This window comes from Pelmatolapia mariae, unplaced genomic scaffold (genome assembly GCF_036321145.2).
Source record: "Pelmatolapia mariae isolate MD_Pm_ZW unplaced genomic scaffold, Pm_UMD_F_2 NODE_ptg000090l+_length_39657_cov_1, whole genome shotgun sequence".
Taxonomy (NCBI): Eukaryota; Metazoa; Chordata; class Actinopteri; order Cichliformes; family Cichlidae; genus Pelmatolapia; species Pelmatolapia mariae.
Window position 1 is genome coordinate 1 of NW_027051805.1, and position 21,635 is coordinate 21,635.

Sequence of the window (21,635 nt, forward strand, 5' to 3'; positions counted from 1 at the left end):
TCAAAGATCAAAAATAGAACAAAAACTCAACACACTGGGGTCTACTCAAACCCAGGACTGGTGACCCATCTATTATCTAGAAGTACACCTATAGTTCTGGTAACATTATATATATATATATATATATATATATTATATATATATATATATATATATATATATATATATATATATATATATATATATATAGTAAAAAACAAACAAACAAAAAGACAGGCAGAACAACATGTTGTATGTTTGTTTAGTGCTCTATAGTGACTCACCTCCAAGTAGGAGTGCTCTCTGTTGGGTCTCTTTGTGGGAATGATAGATCCAGAAAGTCCACCAGATAATCATAACCGTCAGTGATGCATTCAAACTTGTCATCTGTTTCAATGACCTACACAGAGACATTTGCATTTCAGCAGATTTGCATCCACTCTGAGCAGATAGCAATGTAATTAAAAAAAGAAGTGAGCCAAGGTGATTTATAACAGCTGGAAGGAAGGAAAGTGAAAAATGAGGAATCAGAGCAGAGAGCTGGATTTTATTTTGTGTTTTTTGTCTTTGATTTTAAATAATGTCATCATTGCAGGATGTGAACTACATCTCTATTTCCAGTTTCTGTTAAGCTACTGCAGAGGCTGCTGAGGCATGGCAGAAAATAATTTTAAAAACAATAAAGATAAAGACAAGGAACATTTCTGCTTAGGTATAACAAAAAAAGTACACCAAGGTTCATGTATGTTCATCAAACAAGAAATGGCAGACTGAAAATATTGAAATTCCTTTCAGTTTTGTTAAACTTTATAGATTATTCCACAGGACTTTATGGCTTGCAAGGTTAACTGAAACTAAAATAATACCAAAATCACTATTATGTGTATTAAAAAATGTCAGTCACTGTCATTTTTATGAGGAATAACAACTTTACTAGCAGCTTAGCTCATTGGATTAGCCAAATGAAGCTTATTCATAAATTCAATAAGGAAGGCCAATCAGCCTCTGCTCTGCCAGCTTTAAATCTCATCTGTCGTTTTCCCTTCCAGACACCATTGTGCAACTCACAGAGTCTACACTCAGAGGGCGGTCCTGCCCTTTCCCTATCACTGCTGGGATTCTGCTGCGATTGGCCATCACAGTCTAATCCCAAATATATTAATTGAATCTGTAAGTGAATAAATCATGTTTAGTTCCCTCTAATGATTTCTCCTTATTGAACTTCCACCCATCCATCTATTTTTTAGCACATACGTAACTGATGTTCACAGGGGAAGGAGTCTAAGTTTTCACAGGGTGGGAGGCAGGGTACACCCTGAGCAGGTTGCTAGTCCATCAAATGGCCATGATATACAATAGGGTTTTTTTAGGGGGGGGGTCATGCATTCCCCCCCAATGGACAAGTGTATATATTTTTTTACTTTTCTGGGGGCCTCTTTATTATTTATTTTTTATGAAGCTGTAAGCAGAGAAATGCTTTTAAGTATGAAAGATCATGAAAACAAAAGTAAATGCCGAAGAAATCACATGTTAACAGAAGGACAGTTCATGCCAAAGAAAAGTAAAACATCTCTGTCAAAAACATTTTACCCGCACAACCAGGTTGTAGTTTTGAAAGCCAGCCCATGTGTAATAAAACTGGATCCAGTCTTGATGTTTAAATATGTCAGACTTGATGGCGCTCTTCAGCTCATTCACATACAAGTCGAATTCCCAGCTGTCCTTGTAGATTTTTGTACTGGCTGGGGGATTGGTGATGGCCTCCCTACGGTTGGTCATAGCAAAGAAAGTTGCAAAGAAAATATTTCATTCAGCACTTGCATGTGCAGTTTACATGATGTAATTACAGGGGTCTCAAACTCACAGCCCATGGACCACTTGTAGCCATACGAAGGCAATATGAACAGAGAGTGCAAACATACTGAGTGACTGGCTGTGTTAGTTCAGTGAGAGTCAAAAACTAATGTGTACACTTATGTGTGCATTTTTAGTTTGTTAAATAACAACAAAATGATAGACTAAAGTGCTGCCACAAAGAGAGTACCAGTGTGTTTATTTGGTAGTTCAATCAAAGGCTTCAGTTAGTTAAGAGGGAGGGAAAAAAATCTGCATTCACATTTGCAGTTTTGTCTTATTATACAATATCTGAAAAAAACAACAACAAAAAAACAAACAAACAAAACAAAACGCTACATTTTCACAATTATTAGTCATTTTTTTCTTGTTTGTTTGTTTGTTTGTTTTGTAGTACCAGTATTTACTTGAACACTAAACTGGCCTCCAATGACATGACGATGCCAACAGTGGCCCACACCTCATTTAAGTTGAGACCCCTGTTGTATATTTGGAAATTTATTAATCCTGCCTGTGCTCTTTATAGTGATAATAACTCTTAAATAAAATAATGCCATCATGTTATCACACAACATAGACAAATGCAGTCAAATTTGGATTTTCTCATTTACATGAAATGATTGAGTAGCTGTAGCTTGTTGTAACTCTGTCAGTAAGAATCAAAGTCATATACATTTACTGGGCACTTACATCAAAATGGGAAAAAGACGGGGCTGAAGCTACTGCTCAATGAAAAATCAATAAAAGTGGCACATTTTACTTTTACATTTGGAGTGCAGACAATGAATATTTTGGACAGTGAGATTATTTTTTCCTCATCATACTCTGAGAAACAAAATGATCTGTTTATACGCTGACATTGTAGAGACTGACATTGCTGTTTAAATTTCTGTGTTTTTATGTAGTTGTATTACAAAGATGGAATAACAGTCTCTTTCTTCCCTACATTGACCAGGAATGGAAACACAGATAAACATGTGAGCTATTCCAACCTGTCGGTGGGGTCTCTCAGAGCGAGGCCGAGGTCCAGCACATTCTGTTGCAGTTTTGATTGCCGGTGCAGCTTATTAATAAGTGCATTGAGGTCCTCTGCACTGTTTTTGGTATTTGTATCCTTTATGTATCTTCCAACCAACACACAGTACAAACAGACACATAAGTAAAGGGACACATAAAACACAAATTAGGTCTCGTGTGTTTAACTTGATAGTCATTAGCAGTAGTGTCACTGTCAAAACTTAAGGCCACAACTGTGTTGTACAACCATGTTTCCATGGATGCTGTGAATGATGTAAATAATGTTAATCACATCATTATTTAATAACATAACAAATGTATTAAATCAAACAGAAAAAAGTCTTCAGTTGAAAGGTCTTATGCTAACAACACATTTCACAAACATCGAAGCAGCAGCAACACAAGACTGGGAGAATTGTGTAATGTTTAAAAAAACTGGCAGAAAATCTTAAAATCAATAATAAATTAATCTAACCTGCTGTCAGTTATAAACAGTTCAGTATAAAAGGAGCAGCTCATCAAGGTGGAGTCATGGTTGTAGATTAACTTGCCAACATAAACTGCATATCAGCTCATAGACAGTTGGAACAGAGCTACAAGTAAACAGGGAATAGATACAAAAAGGAGCCCAGATATAGACCAAACCCTGTTTTGTATGTTATTGTACATAGTTGTGTTTTAAATATTAACTTGCCCAGATGAACTACATATCAGCTTTGACCTTGGAATTTAGATCAGATCAGCTAACTTTGTTGTGAGGATCCTTCTGCCAGGGAACATAAAAGTAATTCAAACCTTTTGCTCTGCTCTTTATTAATTCATCTCTGATGCTGTGCAAACCCTTATTACAAACTCTACCTGTCTGTGGATGAGCCTCCACAAAGTATCCAGCGAATGGGCAGTAGATTCTCGGCTGCAGGGATTTCACCAGTGTAGCTTTGTAATTCAGCAGCTTCTTCCTTTCATTCTTGATAAACTCTGCCTTCCAGGAATCTGGAAACACATCAACAGCATTTGCTTCATCTCAGCAGTTTGGTGCACTTTAACACTGTTGATCACAAGATATCAGTTAAACAAGTCAGTTCTTACATCGCTAAAAGAGCTACATGTAACTGTCAAAGATTCTAGCATAGATACTGTTGTGTGTAGGTGGAGGTAAAACCTAACTAAGCTAACCTAACTCGGGCTTACCGCTGTATTTCCCTCCATAGAAGGTCATGGGGAATCCAGAAGCTCCTCCAGCAAAGTCAGTCATCATCAACATCCACATTTTGTGGTAGCCTGCCTCCATTTGGTCTGGTGCAGTCCACAGTGTTGAGGATCATATGACCTGCAATAAAAACAACATTTTACATTATAATCAGACTTATTTTTACAGCATAAGCAATTATATTATTCAAAATGACACCTTTGTAGTCAACAATGATGCAGGTGTCCATTTCAGGATGTACACCATCCATCAGGATCATAAATCTCAGGTGATCATCAATCTGAGTGAGACAGCAAGATTCATTTTTACTTCTTTATGGGAATCATATGATTTTAATATACAAAATGTTTTTGTTTTTCTTTTGTAATTCCTCTTAAACAAATGATAGAGGCAGTGACTTACATTTTGCCAAACACCAAAGGGAAGGACTTTAATGTTGGTCAGCTTAACTTGGCTTTCCTTTATATACCTGTCACAGCGGAGATACCCGTATGTGAATAACAGACCAACATTGGATAATTTATTTCCTCTGTAATTTATGGGGACAATTCAGCTCCACTTCATTACTAACCAAAACACTGGTCTGGATGTGTCACCGACATATATCGGGACGTCCGGCCTTCTTTCTGCCAACACTTTCAGTGTGGGATAACTATAAAGGAAACAGAAAAAGTCAGTGCCCTGCACTGTAATATAAACACCCTTCATTTCTGAAAGTTGGTCTCTTTGTAGATTTTGTATTTGAGGTTCTAGCCAGTAGGAATAAAAATATTTAACGTTCCAAAAATGTTTTTGTTTCTCTCAGGAGCTCTGAAGAGCTGTTCAAAGCAGAGAAAAGAAGGGAGAGATAAGCAAAGTGGAAAAAATGGAAATAGATTTTTGATTCTGAATCCTATTCAATAACAGTTGTAATTATATTATGTAGTTTTCATTGCAAAATTACTAATAACTATTTTTTATTGTCTTTTCTAATAGTATTAATTAAGTTATTTTTATTTGAAATACTGTATGTACAAGTACTTAAATTTGGCTACATTAGATTAACATAATACCAAGTCAGATATTTACATGAAACAAAAAATAATTATTCTTTAAGTAAATTGAAATATTGTGTAAAACGTTTTAAGTTTAAGTAAGTAATTTTAGTAGTGGTAATTTTGGTAATTTTACACTGATCATTTTGTTTTTGAGAGTAAGTACACTGTACTGACTGGGACAGAGGCTAGATGCAGAGTGCTCTACATTACTTTTGTAATAATTTGTAATTAATTATAATTAATTTATAATTAAAGGATGTAAAAGTCTTTTTACATGCTTTAATTTAAGGACAGTATACCTTCTCTTTACTGTGACTGTATGCAGCTGGTGCTGTTTTCCTTTTTGATTTTGCTTGCAGCTGGTCATGGATCAAGTATTATTACAATATTGCGCCATAAGAAATCAATAAAATTCTGTGTAATCAAGATGAATAGAACAGCTGAAGCAAAAACTGTTTGTAGATACTATACTGTGTTTGCTCTGAATCATTTACTTCAAACAAAAATGGCAGTAATATGTAATGCATATTTTTATGTATTTAACAACATTAGCAGAGCTTGCCTGAGGTGGTCTGAGTGCATATGGCTGATGTAGATGAGATCTGCACCACAAAGCCTGTCCAGGGCGTCTGCTGGAGGCTCATGGAGAAGCCACCAGCCCCTGGAAAATGCAGGACCCTTCAACCAGGGGTCGAACATGAACCTTCTCTTGCCAAGCTGTAGCTCCGGTGAAGTATGTCACCTGAGAGGAAAGTAAAAGAAAATTTATGTTTTGGAGACTGTACTTGATGTACTTTTCACTCTTAGTTCATTATTATTATTATTATTATTATTATTATTATTTATTTATTTATTTATTTATTGCCTGTCCTGTTTGGTTCTTTAGCCATCAGAATTATTGTCTGAAGGACAAGAAAGATGTCCCACTGATTTACTTCACCAAGTGGATAATCACGGCCGTATTGGTCCATTTGATTGACCTTTGTTATGGTTATTCATTTATTCTATTTTATTCTAAGTTATTACAGACAGGACAGACATGACTGGGGGATAGGAAAGGGAGAAAGAAAGAAAGTGAGGGAGGGAAAGAAAAACAAAAGGTACGAGGAACAGTGAGAGATAACAAAATCACCTGGATCACCTGTTGAGAGAGGAAAAAAAAGTATGTGGCAGCTTTTGAGGGAGCATGCAATTGGCGCGCTGACTGCAGGAATGTGTACCAGAATTGTTGCCTGTGAAGTGAATGTTCATTTCTCTGCCATAAGCCATCTTCAAAGCCGTGGTGTCAGAGAATTTGGCAGTAACGGGCCTCACAATCGCAGACCCATGTAACCACACCAGCCCAGGACCTCTACCTCATGCACACATATGTAAATACGCAGCACTTGCCTAATGTGGAGACAAACAGAAATGAACACTGTACACACACTCACACTCAACATATTCTACACCCCCAGGTCCAGGTACCGTCGCCCCAGGAGGGGCAATCTGCCCCTAGACCCAGGAGATGTTGCCCTTTTCCCTTGTGTGGAGACAAGCAGTAGCAGGGGGGCCCAGCGTCCCAGACACCGACCAGACAGCCAACTCCTCCTCCCAGCCCCCGCCCCCCATGGCAAAAAGAGAACGGGGTTGTGTGAGACCCCATACCTTTCTCCACATGCTCATATGTAGTGTTACTGCTTGCTGTTCTAAAGTGCATTTAAAACACGGGAGGGGCATGATGCTTTCTGCTAGCAGGTGTCAGCATGGCCCCTCCCGACAATCTTCAATGTCTACATGCATTTAAAAATTGAGAGGTGGGCACCTGCACCAGAGGTGAGTCTGAATACACAGACCTTCCTCTTCATTCATTATTGAGATACTTTGACATAATTAAGATTATTATTATTACTTATATAATTTATTACACAGATAATTTTGCATAACAGTCTAATAAGGGTGAAACAATGCACAGCAGTGACTGAAAAACTCTGTAAAACATTTGTTATTTAAAGTGTAACAGCAACACATACTTTCACTTCTCCCTTCTGGAGCTCCAGAGGTTCTCGAGGATCAGCCATCCAGGGATCAACGGGGCTCAGTTCCACCAACTGAAGCCCCCCATTATCCAACATTGATACCTCTGCAATTGCGACAAGAAGGTCAGTTGTAGTATTTAAATGGTATTTATATTATTCTCATTATATTATTATCCATGCATTAAATATGGTCATTCATACTGACTCACATGTATTTATACTGTCGTGGGCTTTTTGGCACAAATGTATAACTGTTATTACTTTCAGAGGAATAAATTACATTAAACAGTTCCAGTCGTGGAAAATTGTCTGTTGGAAGGATATGTTTGACACTGGTTTCTTGTTTTGGTTTGCTTTCCTGGTCAGAGCTCTTCACAAATGTTTAATTATTGTTCTGAGGAGGCTATCTACAATTTATTCAGTGAGTTCTTTTGCAAGACTACATCGCCCTTTGGCATGTTATTTTTCTTTGAATTATTAAAATGCACCTGAACTCCTGTATTTTATTGTATTTTTCGGCTATTTGTGGTCATCATTTCATTCCTGAAAACCTATTAACCTGTACAACAATGATAACTGCATTGCTAGCTACTCCCAAAAAGTTGATTCTGTTCATATGGACGTAGCGTTTTCAGTGGGAGAAACATTTCATCATCGACATCCAATTGACTTCTTCAGTCTCAGCTGACTGCAGGTTTCCTCAACCTTTTAAACAGTACATTTGCACAATGACTGAAAATAGCAGCACTGGCACCATTTCCATATTAATGACCAAGAACTGACCTTACAGCCCATTGTTCATTCAGTGGGCTAGTTTCAGTCATTGTGCAAATGTACTGTTCATAAGGTTGGAGAAACCTGCAGTCAGCTGAGACTGAAGAAGTCACATGGATGAATGAAAAAATGTAAATTACCCAGGAGAGAATTACATTGCATTAAACAGTTTACATCCCAGTCATTTGCAGCATGGAAAATGTCTGTTGGAAAGAATATGTTTGACATTTCTTGATTACAATTATTGACATAAATTGTCATGTTATTCTTTAGAAGTGGCCCTCTACCAGTTTAGCATTTAATTTAATAAAGTAATGAAGGTAATTGCTATTCTGATTGTTAGAGCCTACTGTGGCAAGAGCTATAATTATAAGGTCCCCACACATCCCATAATGCACCTTTACACTTTACATATTTATATTTCAGATTTAGCATCCAACACTCATATTGCAGGAAGTGGAATATCAATATACAGTAAATGGCATTTTACAGACAGAACTTACCAAGCTCATCCTGCAAGAAGCTGTCAGGTGGGTTCACATATTTCATTGTTGACACATTTAATTTCCAGTTGTGTTTGGTACATTTAACAGTCCTGAGGGAACAGACAATTCTGTCAGCTATAATCAAAAATTGACAATATAATCACTGATATCTGCTCCTGCTCTCACATGCCATCCAGATCTTCAATGTCTTTGATGAACAGCCCCCCTTGATGCTTGCACTGGTTCTTGCATGCTTTAAAGTCATTGTTGCTCTTAAATATGATGTAACACTTGCCATCCTCTGGGCTTTTCTTGAAATTCACTCCTTCTTTGAGTGAGCCAACTGCTTCAGCATCCAATGACAACAATACCTTTGCTATTTGAGAGGCCATTGCACCTAAATGTTAAAATTCAAAAAGAAAAGTTTTAATGCACAACCTTTTGAGGCAAGCACAAGGAGTCTTACAATGACCAATGGAAAAAAATGGACCAGTAGTTAAACTGAAATGGCATCTAAACTCCGTAAATATAAATATACTGGCTCCTCAGGGAAGTGGTCAGGCGCATCCTCGGCACATGCTAATAAAGTAAGTGGGAGCTCATCGCCTTGCTCGCAGTCGGACACCGTGATGGAGTATGAAGGTTTGAAATCGGACATCCTTTCTTCTCTGAAAAACGATATCTCCACGATTATCAGGTCAGAACTGAGATGTGCGCTGGCAGAGGATTTTGACTCCCTGAAGAATGAACTGAGGGAGGAAGTTAAGAGGGAAATTGCTAACAACACGGCTACAGTCCGCTCAGAAATTAAAAACATCAAGTCCACCATTAGTGACCTGGAAGAGGGTTTATCGTCATGGTCGGACAAGGTTGTCAGCCTCCAAGGGACGGGTGCAGGATTACAGTCTGAGCTGGTTAGCATAAAAGAAAAGTATGAAGATATGGAGGCAAGAATGCAGAGGTACAATATTCATATTGTGGGTGTTGCGGAGGACGCTGGTTCCAGTTCGACCAGCTCAGTTTCCACCCTATTGAAAGAAGTTCTGCAACTGGACAAAGAAATCCTGGTGGACCGCTCACATAGAGGCCTTGCTCCCAGAAGACTCAGCGGGAAACCTTCAGTTATCATCGCTAAGACCAGCTTCTGTTTCTAAGTCCTCACCTTGCCTAAATGACAATATTCACTGCTTAAAACGTGATTGTCATAAAGCTGAGCACTTGTGGAAGAAAATTCATTTAAATGTTCATCTCCTTTACTTACAGGATCTGTTAGTTTCTTTTAACAATGCAATTAGAGAGGTGAGGGCTGCCTATTTCTCTTATCTAGTTGCAAAGAGTAGAGGTAATCCTAGTTTGATGTGGCACCATTACTGACATTATTCCTCCTGCTCCACCTGCTGCCCCTATCACTTCCAACTTTCTTTCATTCTTAGTAATATAAGAAATAATTTTTCCCTATCAGCTTATACATTGTCAGCTCCTAATCCAGCTCGGTCTGTATTTTAGATAGTTTTTCTCCTCTTTCACTATCCGAGCTAAAAATAGTTAACTCAATGAAAGCATCATCCTGTTCGCTTGACTGTTTGCCTGCATCGTTATAAAAAAATTGCTTCCATTCTATTAGTCCCTGTGTGCTCACCATAATTAACACCTCACTGACATCTGGTAAAGTCCCTGTTTATTTTAAAAATGTTGCTATACATCCCCTTTAAAATAAAACAAAGTTAGACCCTTCTCTTACCAGCAGTTACAGGAGAATTTGAAAACTACCATTTACTGCTAAGATTTTAGAAAAGGATGTGGCTAAGCAGCTTATAGCAGTTTTATACAAACATAATATTCTTAACTGGCTTTCGTTCTACTGAAACAGCCCTTCTTAGGGTCTCCAATGATATTTTGATGCAAAACGATGCAGGAAAATGTTCTCTTCTCCTGATGTTGGACCTCACATCGGCCTTTGATACAGTTGAATATAATATCCTACTTGAAAGGCTGAAACACTGGGTCGGTGTAGCTGGGTCTGCCTTAGAGTGGTTCTCATCACATCTTTATGAAGGTTACTTTTTTGTGGCAGTTTCTCTTCCACGTTAATGTCCTATGGTGTGCCGCAATGCTCTGTGCTGGGGACTTTATTGTTCTTAATATATCTACTTCCCTCCAGCATATTTTGAACCCTTTTGAGGACATCTGCTACCACTGCTATGCTGTTGATATCCAGTTAAACATTTCTTTCAACCCCCAAGATGTTTCTAAGCTGGAGATTTTGAATGAGTGCTTAGAATCCATTAAAGTTTTGGATGGCTGACAGCTTCCTCCAATTTAATGAACGAAAGAATGAAGTTCTTGTATGTGCCCCTGTTAAACACATACCTAAGATAATGAATTCTCGGTCCCCTTGCTACATTTGTGAAATCTTCTATCAGGAACTTAGGGGTAATTTTTGACCCGGCTCTCACTCTGGATGTTTATGTCAAATCTCTGGTTCGGTCCTGTTTTTTTCACTTAAGAAACATTTCTAAACTAAGCCCTATTGCAGGGGTCTGCAACCTTTAACATCCAAAGAGCCACTTGGACCCGGTTTCCACGCAAAAGAAAACACTGGGAGCCGCAAATACTTTTTGGAATCTAAAATGAAGATAACACTGTATATATTGGGTTTTTTTTACCTTTATGCTTTGTGTGAACAACTAAAGTAAGAAAGTAAAGTTTATTTATTAAGCGCTTTTCACAGACAGGCAGTCACAAAGCGCTGTACACAAATAATAAAATAAACAATACAATCAATAGACATTATACACAATGTAAAAGATCAAATGTAAATAATGTAAAGAATATAAAATACGTAGATCAACAAAAGGCTTGATTGAACAGAAAAGTTTTTAACTGCTTTTTAAAAGAATCCACAGAGCAACTAAGGTGTGTTGCTTATGAAATCCATGAAGTGCTACAGAGAAAATTACATTATATTTATGTAATTAACACATTTTGAACTCTTAAAGAAATATAACAAAAGGAAAGACACCCAGCTGAACTAAAATGATCCATGTAGCGAACAAAAACTGTTTTCAGCCGCCACCCTTATATTGCCTTTGGGCTTTTGAAGCCTTGACCTGACTTTTAAAAAATAATTGGAAAAAAAGCACTATGCTGCTAAAAAAAAAAAAAAATAGATATTTGCAAAATTCTGCCTAAATATGTATTTTCCCTGGTTAATGTGTGTGGCGGGGCGTGGTCTGCAGCACCACTGCAGGGGAGGCTGACGCACCTGAGTGGCACCCGCAATCACGTCTCGCCGCCTTAACGTCTGTGCTCTCTCTGCTGTTGTGTTGTCGGGCTGTGAGCTGAAAAGCTACAGCCGGCTGTATGCGTACAGCAACCGTGTGTGAAAAGTGGTCAATAAAGAGATGCTGAAAAGCATGTTCATGCAAACATCGTCGGCTGTAAGCTGTCATCTGTGAGGGGTGAGCTGTGTTTGTTTTTAAGCATAGTTCACGGTGGAGAACAGCTGCTGACATAATGTGGATCCGAAGATCCTTAATTGGCCTACCTGGGGTTGAAAGTCTCGATAAATGCACGGCGTTTCCGCGAGTATACCGGCTTCCGCGAGTGTGACGCTTATTTTGAGCGATGAAAAAATAATAAGATATAATTTTATTTTTATATTTCAAAATCACAATAATCTTCCAATGTAGAACTACAAGTTAAAAAAAGAACTAAACACAAATAAAATACACTTCAGCTAAATAGTTCTAATTTATTTTCCCAAACCACCCGGAGCCGCAAAATAAAGACTAAAGAGCCGCATGCGGCTCCGGAGCCGCAGGTTGCCGACCCCTGCTCTATTGTATCTCGTAAAAATTGGAAATTGTCATTCATGCTTTCATTTCATCAACATTTTATTGGAGTTACAGGAAATATTTTACCATGGCTGAGATCTTACGTGTCTGGGAGATCTCAGACTGTTAGTTTTAAAAATGATCTCTCTGAGACCTGTGCAGTGGGGCATGGGGTGCCTCAGGGGTCTGTACTTGGCCCATTGCTGTTCTCTCTGTGTCTGCTGCCTCTCTGTGTTCTTTTACACTCTTTTAATGTAACTTTTCATTGTTGCACTGATGACCTGCAGCTTTTTGTTCCTTTAACCATTGGAAATTGGGCTGAAGTGTCTAAACTGGAATCGTGTCTATTTGCAATTAGGGGCTGGTTATCGGATAATTTCCTGCTTCTTAATACTGATAAGACTGAGTTGATGGTCACTTAACCACAAATATTTCAATACTTGTCCCAAAATTTCACCTTGAAAATTGATGACAATGTCATAAATTGCAGGGACAAGGTTAAAATCTTGGGTGTGTGGTTCGACATGGTGCTTTCTTTCGAGTCTCATGTAAAAGAGACAACAATGACCGCTTTTTATCATTTAAGGAACATAGCCAAAATCAGACAAGTTTTATCAAGCGACACTGCAGAGGTTCTTCTCCATACATTTGTGTCTTCAAGTATCTATTATTGTAACGCTCTCCTTTCTGGGCTACCAAAGGAAAGTTTCAAATGTCTACAGATGGTGCAAAATGCAGCTGCTCGCATTTTAAATAAAACTGGAAAATTTGAGCACATTACCCCTGTATTGAAATCCCTTCATTGGATACCTTGTCAGGTTCGAGCAGATTTTAAGGTCCTGCTGCTCACCTAACAAGGTTTTAAATGGTTTGGCCCCCCTTATACCTCTCTGATCTTTTGCACCCTTATGTTCCATCCCGTCCTCTCCGATCCCAGGATTCTGGCCTTTTAAAAGTTCCTAGGACCAGAAAATAAAAACTATTGGGGAACATGCTTTTTCTTTTCGTGCCCCATTTTTGTGGAACATCCTCCCTCAAGATATTAGGCAGGCATGCCCTGTGGAGGTTTTTAAAGCTAAGTTGAAGACCCACTTGTTCACCCTATCCTACATTTCTTAATTCTATGCCATTTAGTTTTTTAAATTTTTATTATTTTTAACTTTTATTATATTTTTAACTTGTTATTGTGTTTTTAACTTGTATTGCTATGCATAACTTTTATTTATTTTATCTCTTTATTTTCAAATAGCCGTACAGCACTTTGTCTGAAAGCATTTTATAAATAGTCAAAGTCATTATTATTATTATTATTATTATTATTATTATTATTATTATCATCATCATTATTATTATTATTATTATTATTATTATTATTATTATTATTATTATTTTCAAGACTGGACTACTGTAATTCACTGTTTACATGTTTAAACAAAAACTCCTTGGAACGTCTGCAGATTGTTCAAAAAGCTGCAGCTAGACTTCTGACCAAAACATCTAAGTACTCTCGTGCAACACCATTGCTAATACAGCGGCACTGGCTCCCCAATAAATCCAGAGTCCATTTCAAGATTCTGGTACTGACTTATAGAGCTCTCCATGGACAAGCACCTGCCTATATCATTGAACTTCTGCAGCCTTATATCTCTGGCAGGTCTCTTAGGTAATGTAATCAGGGTCTATTTGTCATTCATCATACAAGACTGATCACTAAGGGAGACAGAGCTTTTGCCACTGTAGCTCCCAGACTGTGGAACCCGCTCCGATTGAGCTTAAGATCTCTGGACTCAGTAGCTTCGTTCAAAAAACAACTAAAAACACATCTTTCTAGCATTTCATTTTTTAAAATGTTGTCTGTTTTGTTTTATACTTTGTTGTCCTTGTATGAAGCACTTTTTGATATTTTTTATCTAGAAAGGTGCTATATAAATAACGTTTTACTTACTGACTTACAAAACTCAATTACTACCAAGACTGTGTCAATGTGTTGCGGCGCGCCTGGGAGCAGGGCCCGTTGCAATACAAGGGGAACCCAGTGGCTATCTTCCCTGATTACACCGAGAGCGTTGCCAAAGTTCGCTTCGCTTTTAACGACGTGAGGAACCTGCTTCGAGGGCGTCAAGATGTCTGGTATGGAATAATGTTTCCAGACAGACTTTGTATATCTTTCCGGGGCGAGAGTAAGGAGTTTCTGGATTCAGAGAAGGCAATGTTATACGTAAAAAACATTGTCTCACCAAGTGAAGCTGTCAGGTGAAGTTCCCCTCCTGATTGACTTTTGTCTCTAGCCAGTCCCTGGTGATGAGGCTTTGCAAGACGCAAAGTTTGGTGGACAGTGTAATTACTTCATTAATCCCACATCTTGTTTAGGCTGGATAAATGACATTTGCACTACTAAAGATCTTTATTAAGGTGCTATGTTATTCCATTCTGAGCTATAGCCAGGCGGCTGCCAGTTTTGTTTTTTTGTTTTCTCTTGGTCCTAGTGTTTCCCAATGCCAGCATTTCTATGTGTGGTCTTGTTCAGATGGGGTTTCAGGGTCACCGGGTTCTACATGGTGACTTGGCTTGGGATACTGCCAGAATTTATTTACTTTTTTCCTTTTCTCTCCTTCTTGGAGTCTGGGTGTGCATATGCATTCATAATGTTGGTTTTTGATTAGATAACTCTATGGCTGCTGTCGAAGCTATACAAAGGTGAGTCTCCTGCAGAACAGAGATATCAGCCTTGAGATCTTTGAGGTTGTGTAAGCACCTTTTTGTGCTTAACATGGTGATTCATAGACTTCACGTTCCAGCTTACAAAGTTGGCTGCGTAACCAGTTAGCAGACCAACATAAATTGAGGACTGGTTGGGCAGGCCAAAAATTCCATTTCAACTTTAACTCTAAGACGAGGGATGTTTTACATCCCTTTTGCTGTATCAAGCATTTTATCTGATCCAATGGGCCGTTATATTATTGTGGTTGGCCATCTTTATCAACTCAGACTAATTTTAGCCAGCATTTATGCTCCCAACTGGGATGATGAAAACTTCTTTATCAATTTATTCTCACAAATTCCAGATATGACCACACATAATCTCATTTTAGCTGTAGACACAAACTGTGTTCTCTAACCTAGACAGAAGCTCTAATAAGGATACTCCTAAATCTTGCTTTCTCCAATCCTATGGCGTTGTTGACATTTTGCATTTTCATAATCCTTCATCAAGGGCATATGCCTACTACTCTCCTGTCCACAAAAGGTTCTCTCCGATAGATTACTTTTTTCACTGGTCAAAACTTGCAATCATCAATCTATTGGGATTTTGGACCACGCTACCCTAATGATGAGAATGCGCATCTCTGGTGCCAGTCACATATACAGCCCAAGGAGGATTAATCCTCTTTTACTCTCTCGCATGAAACATTAGTGAATTTGACTAAATCTGAGATTAGAGACTTTCTTGAACGAAACCAACCCCCTGGGATGTCTTTTTCAGTCATATGGGAGCCACTGAAAGCCTGTCCTCGGGGCCAAATGATCTCTTTCTCAGCAGCAAGAAAAAAAGCTGATACTGAACACTGGAAACAGGTATTAGATGATATTTTGCAGCTAGATATGAACTACAGTCACTCACCATCGGAAGGAACGTCAGGCCCTCAAAAGGAAATTTGATCTTATTTCTACAGAGCAAGCGGAGTGACTCATCCTAGAGTCTAGATGTACTTTCAATGAGGAGGGAGAGAAAATTGGCACAGTCTTAGCAAATCAAATACATCAAAAGTCATCCAAACAGTTCATCTCTGAAATAGCTGATGAACAGGGCCTACCGACCACGCAGAAATCAATTCCTGTTTCCAACAATTTTACTTTGATTTATACACCCCAGAGTCAAGCCAAGATGAGTCTGCTATGGACACCTTCTTTAGTCACCTCAATATAACCACAGTTGACCCTAAACTGGTCACTGAACTCGAAAGTGACCTCTCAATCCAGGAGGTCTTGATGGCGATTGGTGGAATGCAAAGCGGCAAGTCCCCTGAACTACATGGTTTCCCCATTTGAATTTTTAAAAATGCTCTCTAACGAATTTGCACCACTTCTGCTGTAAGTCTTTTCAGAGTCCTATTCATCTGGCACTCTCTCTCCAACTATGCGGGAAGCGGTTATTTCACTCATTCTGAAAAAGAATAAAGACCCTCTCCAATGTAGCTCACACCAGCCGATTTCACTGCTAAACAATGAGGCGAATATTCTCGCAAAAATTTCATCACAGTGCTTAGAGGTTGTGTTACCAACAATCATTTCCACGGGCCAAACTGGCTTTATCAAAGGCAGATACTCTTTCTTTAATGTTAGACATGTCTTAAGTATAATTCATGACTCTCCCTCAACCGATACACCTGAAGCCCTACTGTCACTTGATGCTGAGAAGGCCTTCGACCAGATGGAGTGGGACTACCTCTTCTATACTTTGAGCAAATTTGGCTTTGGCCCCGATTCATGTCGTAGGTTAAAACTCTTTACAATTCAGCAAAGGCAGCTGTTGGGTCTGCGCTTGCAGGCCCAGCTGGATCAAAGACTTATTCCCGTAAAGAAAGCAAGACAAACAGCTCAACCGGTTTTAACTTGCGGCGCAAGGGAAGCCTGGTCAGAACCAGGCTCTTGGAGCTGAAAGCACCTTCACCTGTTTCCAGCCAACTTCAAACTGACTCCGATTGCAGGCTCTTTTATTGACCACCGTGGTTTACACAAACACAGTCGAACTGGTTTAAACTGGTTACACAATGTAAAACCCATATAGTGTGCCATAAAAGCTACGGAACTTAGTGTGTGTGCATGCATGTGCGAGCACGTGTTTGTGTGTGTGTGTGTGTGTGTGTGTGTGTGTGTGTGTGTGTGTGTGTGTGTGTGTGTGTATTAGTATGTGAATGAGTCTGTGTGTATGTGTGTGTGTGCGTGTGTATGTGTGTGTATGTGACTTCTTGCTGATCACAAAGGGTCATCTCCCCTCACCCTGTATATGGCTCAACTTTAATGGTTCACCAGATACAAGTACAGGCGAGCCTCTAAATGGCCGGGAGTGAACATCTTTTACCAGATAAGGAAACCAGAATCTCACATGCCTGCAGTTAAACTTTACAGCCAATTGCCTCCCCCACATCCTAGATGTGTAGGGGAGGAACAGAAGAATATCTAAACATGCAGCTTAAGGCAAGGTTTACAAATTTAAGTACAACAATGAGAACTATTATCAAAATCAACCTAACAGCAGCGGTGCATACTAATAATATGATCTCTTCTTATTTTAAGCTCCATAGGGGCACTAGACAGGGCTGCCCCCTATCTCCAGTTTTGTTTTTTATCGCTATAGAGCCCTTAGCATCAGCCATATGGCAAGATACTAGTATAACAGGAGTTGTCCGAGGAGGCCAAGGATACAAAGTCTTACTTTATGCAGACGATCTGTTGCTTTGTATAACTGACCCTACCCTAAACACCTCACAACTACTACGCATTCTGCAATGGTTTGAAATGTCTGGCTACAAAACAAATCCTCAGAAAAGTGAATTCATCCCTATCAATGCAACTGCTAAAAATATCCCATCTAATCTAATACCATTCAAAATTAACAATAAAAAGTTTAAATAATTAAATGATTTCACTACTATGCAGTTGACACCCAGCTCTAACTATCCATGAAGCCAGATAACACACACCAATTACTTAAACTGCAGGAATGTCTTAAAGACATAAAGACCTGGATGGCTGCTAACTTTCTGCTTCTTAATTCAGATAAAACTGAGGTTACTTTACTCGGCCCTGAAAATCTTAGAAATATGGTATGGTATCTAACCAGATTCTTACTCTGGATGTCATTACCTTGGCCTGCAGTAACACTGTGAGGAACGTTGCAGTCATTTTTGACCAGGATATGTCCTTCAACGCACATATTAAACAAATATGTAAGACTGTTTAGGGTGGCTGTAGCTCAGGCGGTAGAGCAGGTCATCTACTGATTGGAAGGTTGGTGGTTTGATTCCTGGCTTCCCCTAGTCTGCATGCCAAACATCCTTGGGCAAGATACTAACCCCAAGTTGCTCTCCAATGCATCCATCGGAGTGTGTGAGTGTTACTTAGAAAGCACTTAGAAAAATGTGAATGGGTGACTGCACAAGTTGTGTAAAGCGCTTTGAGTGCTCAGAAGAGTAGAGAACCAGTCCATTTACCATTACCATTTGCTTTCTTCCATTTCCGCAAAATCTCTAAAATTTGAAATATCCACTCTCAGAGGCATGTTGAAAAAAAAGCTTCCAGTTTGGATTCGGGAGACAGACACTATCTCTACTTTTAAGATTTGGCTTAAAACTTTCCTTTTTGCTAAAGCATATAGTTAGGGCTGGATGAGGTGACCCTGAATCCTCCCTTAGTTATGCTGTAATAGGTGTAGGCTGGTGGCGGCTTCCAATTATGCATTGAGTATTTCTTTTTCAGTTATCTTTCTCACTCACTATGTGTTAATAGACCTCTCTGCATTGAATCATACTTGTTATTGATCTCTGGCCCTCTTCCACAGCATGTCTTTCATCCTGTCTTCCGTCTTTCGCAGCAGATGGCCACCCCTCCCTGAGCCTGGTTCTGCTGGAGGTTTCTTCCTTTTAAAAGGGAGTTTTGTCTTCCCAAAGTGCTTGCTCATAGGGGGTCATATGATTGTTGGGTTTTTCTCTGTAGGGTCTACCTTACAATAAAAAGTGCTCTGATGCGACTGTTGTTGTGATTTGGTGCTATATAAATAAATTGAATTAAATTCAATTTATTGCATAGTGTCAATATAATATTGTACTTAGTAGTCAGTATAAGCTTTTAATGATATAAGTTTGCATGTGGTAGAATACTGCATGATGACCTTTTTATGACTTAGACTGATTGTTCTTTATAAAACTTGTTCTATTATTTTTATCAGTTCTTTCCCACAGCAATAGTAAGAGCTGAACAAGCAGTTTCACTCCCTACCAGGAAAGGAGGAGGAGCTGCTTCCCACAAACCACACACACACACACACACACACACACACACAACCACATACGCACATGCTCACGTATCAACATTCCACTGAACAAATGTATTCATTGTTGTATTACTCTTCTTGTGTATAAATAAAGATAGGTGCAAGAACAGAGCACGCACATCACAGGGCCCCCACTCTTGTGTGAGCACTCTGTGATCGCCCTTGCAAGTAAAAACTGCAGCGTCTGTGTGTTTCTACCCTTAGACTCTTAGCTGAAGAAGTGTCTTTAGAATAAATCTCTTGACACATAGTGAGTGAGAATTCAATAAATTGAATTGAATAAATGTAGAGAAACTGGTAACTCGATAGTAGAAAGCTCACTGCTGTGTTTGGGAATAAGGGATAAAGAAAGAACTGGGCATCTCGGTGCCAAACCTTGCAACTGCATTTGCAAGGGATGGACAGAGGAAGAGAACCTCACATCCTGGTGCCAAAAACTTGCCACTGAATTTGTAAGGGAGGGATAGAGGAAGAACCTGGCATCCTGATGCCAAAAGCATGGTGTTCGCTCGCTTTGTGGTAGAGTATTACTTCCTGTTCCTGCTCTAACACAGTGGTGTTTCTGAGTAGCTTATCTGCTTAGCAATTTAATTAAAAACTTTTAGATACATTCTTTTTCATAGTATAATCTTTACGCACTTCATCCGAAGCACACTTTCTATGTACTCACTACCTAATTTATAGCCAAAGTATTCACTCACTGTCTCTGTACTGTTTTGCTAGCTTAGCTTAGCTCGTAGCCGACTCGTTAGCACCATGGCTACTTCACCTGTCCCTCCTGCACTTTCTTGCTCATTGTGTCAGATGTTTAGCTACTCCTCGGCCTCCTTTAGCAGTAATGATACTTGTAACAAATGTAGCTTATTTGCAGCTCTGGAGGCCAGGATTACTGAATTGGAAACTCGGCTTCGCACCCTTCATTCACCCGTAGCTAGCCAGGCCCCTGTAGCTGGTGCAGCCGAAGATAGCGTAGGCCCTGCTAGCTGTTTCCCGGCAGACCCCAAGCAGCTGGGGAAAGAGGGCGGCTGGGTGATTGTGAGGAGGAAGCATAGTCTTAAACAGAAGCCCCAGGTACACCACCAACCTGTTCATGTGTCTAACCGTTTTTCCCCACTCGGTGACACACCCGCCGGGGGTCAAACTCTGGTAATTGGTGATTCTGTTCTCAGACATGTGAAGCTAGAGACACCGGCAACCATAGTCAATTGTCTTCCAGGGGCCAGAGCAGGCGACATTGAAGGAAATTTAAAACTGCTGGCTAAGGGTAAACGTAAATTCAGTAAAATCGTAATTCACCAGGTTAAGCCAATCAGAGGTAAATAAAATCAATATTGAATCGGTGTGTAACTTTGCCAAAACAATGTTGGACTCTGTAGTTTTCTCTGGTCCCCTCCCCAATCAGACCAGGAGTGACATGTTTAGCCGCATGTTCTCCTTAAATTGCTGGCTCTCTGAGTGGTGTCCCAGAAACGATGTGGGCTTCATAGATAATTGGCAAACCTTCTGGAGGAAACCTGGTCTTGTTCGGAGAGACGACATCCATCCCACTTTGGATGGAGCAGCTCTCATTTCAAGAAATATGGACCAATTTATTAAACCCCCCAAAATATGACTATCCAGAGTTGGGACCAGGAAGCAGAGTTGCAGTCTTACACGCCTCTCTGCAGCTTCTCTCCTCCTGCTACCCCTCCCAAAAACCCATCTCCATTGAGACTATGTCAGCTCCCAAACAGACAAAAAACAAACTAAAAACCAGCAATAAACAACTTAAACATAAAAAATCACAAAGAAAGAACAATACAGTATCCACATCTGAACCAAAGAATAAAACAGTGAAATGTGGATTATTAAATATTAGGTCTCTCTCCTCCAAGTCTCTGTTAGTACATGACTTAATAATTGATCAACAAATCGATTTACTCTGCCTTACAGAAACCTGGTTGCAGCCGGATGATTATGTTAGTTTAAATGAATCAACACCCCCGAGTCATTCTAACTACCAGAAATCTCGAAGCACAGGCCGAGGGGGCGGTGTGGCAGCAATTTTTCACACCAGCCTATTAATTAACGAAAGACCAAGACAGACTTTGAGTTAATTTGAAAGCCTGATGCTTAGCCTTGTCCACGCCAGCTGTAAAACTCAAAAACCAGTCTTACTTGTTATCATCTATCGTCCACCTGGGCCTTACACAGAGTTTCTCTCTGGTTTCTCAGACTTTTTATCTGATTTAGTGCTCATCTCAGATAAAATAATTATTGTGGGTGATTTTAACATCCATGTAGATGCTAAAAATGACAGCCTCAACATGGCATTTAATCTATTATTAGACTCAATTGGCTTCTCTCAAAATGTAAAAGAACCCACCCACCA

At 39.4% G+C, this 21,635-nt stretch overlaps 1 pseudogene; it reads right to left on the reverse strand.

The window, feature by feature from the left end:
* Nucleotides 1-263: 263 nt before the first annotated feature.
* LOC134622616 (cytidine monophosphate-N-acetylneuraminic acid hydroxylase-like) lies at nucleotides 264-8,766 on the reverse strand (annotated as a pseudogene).
* Between the last annotated feature and the right edge of the window lie 12,869 nt (nucleotides 8,767-21,635).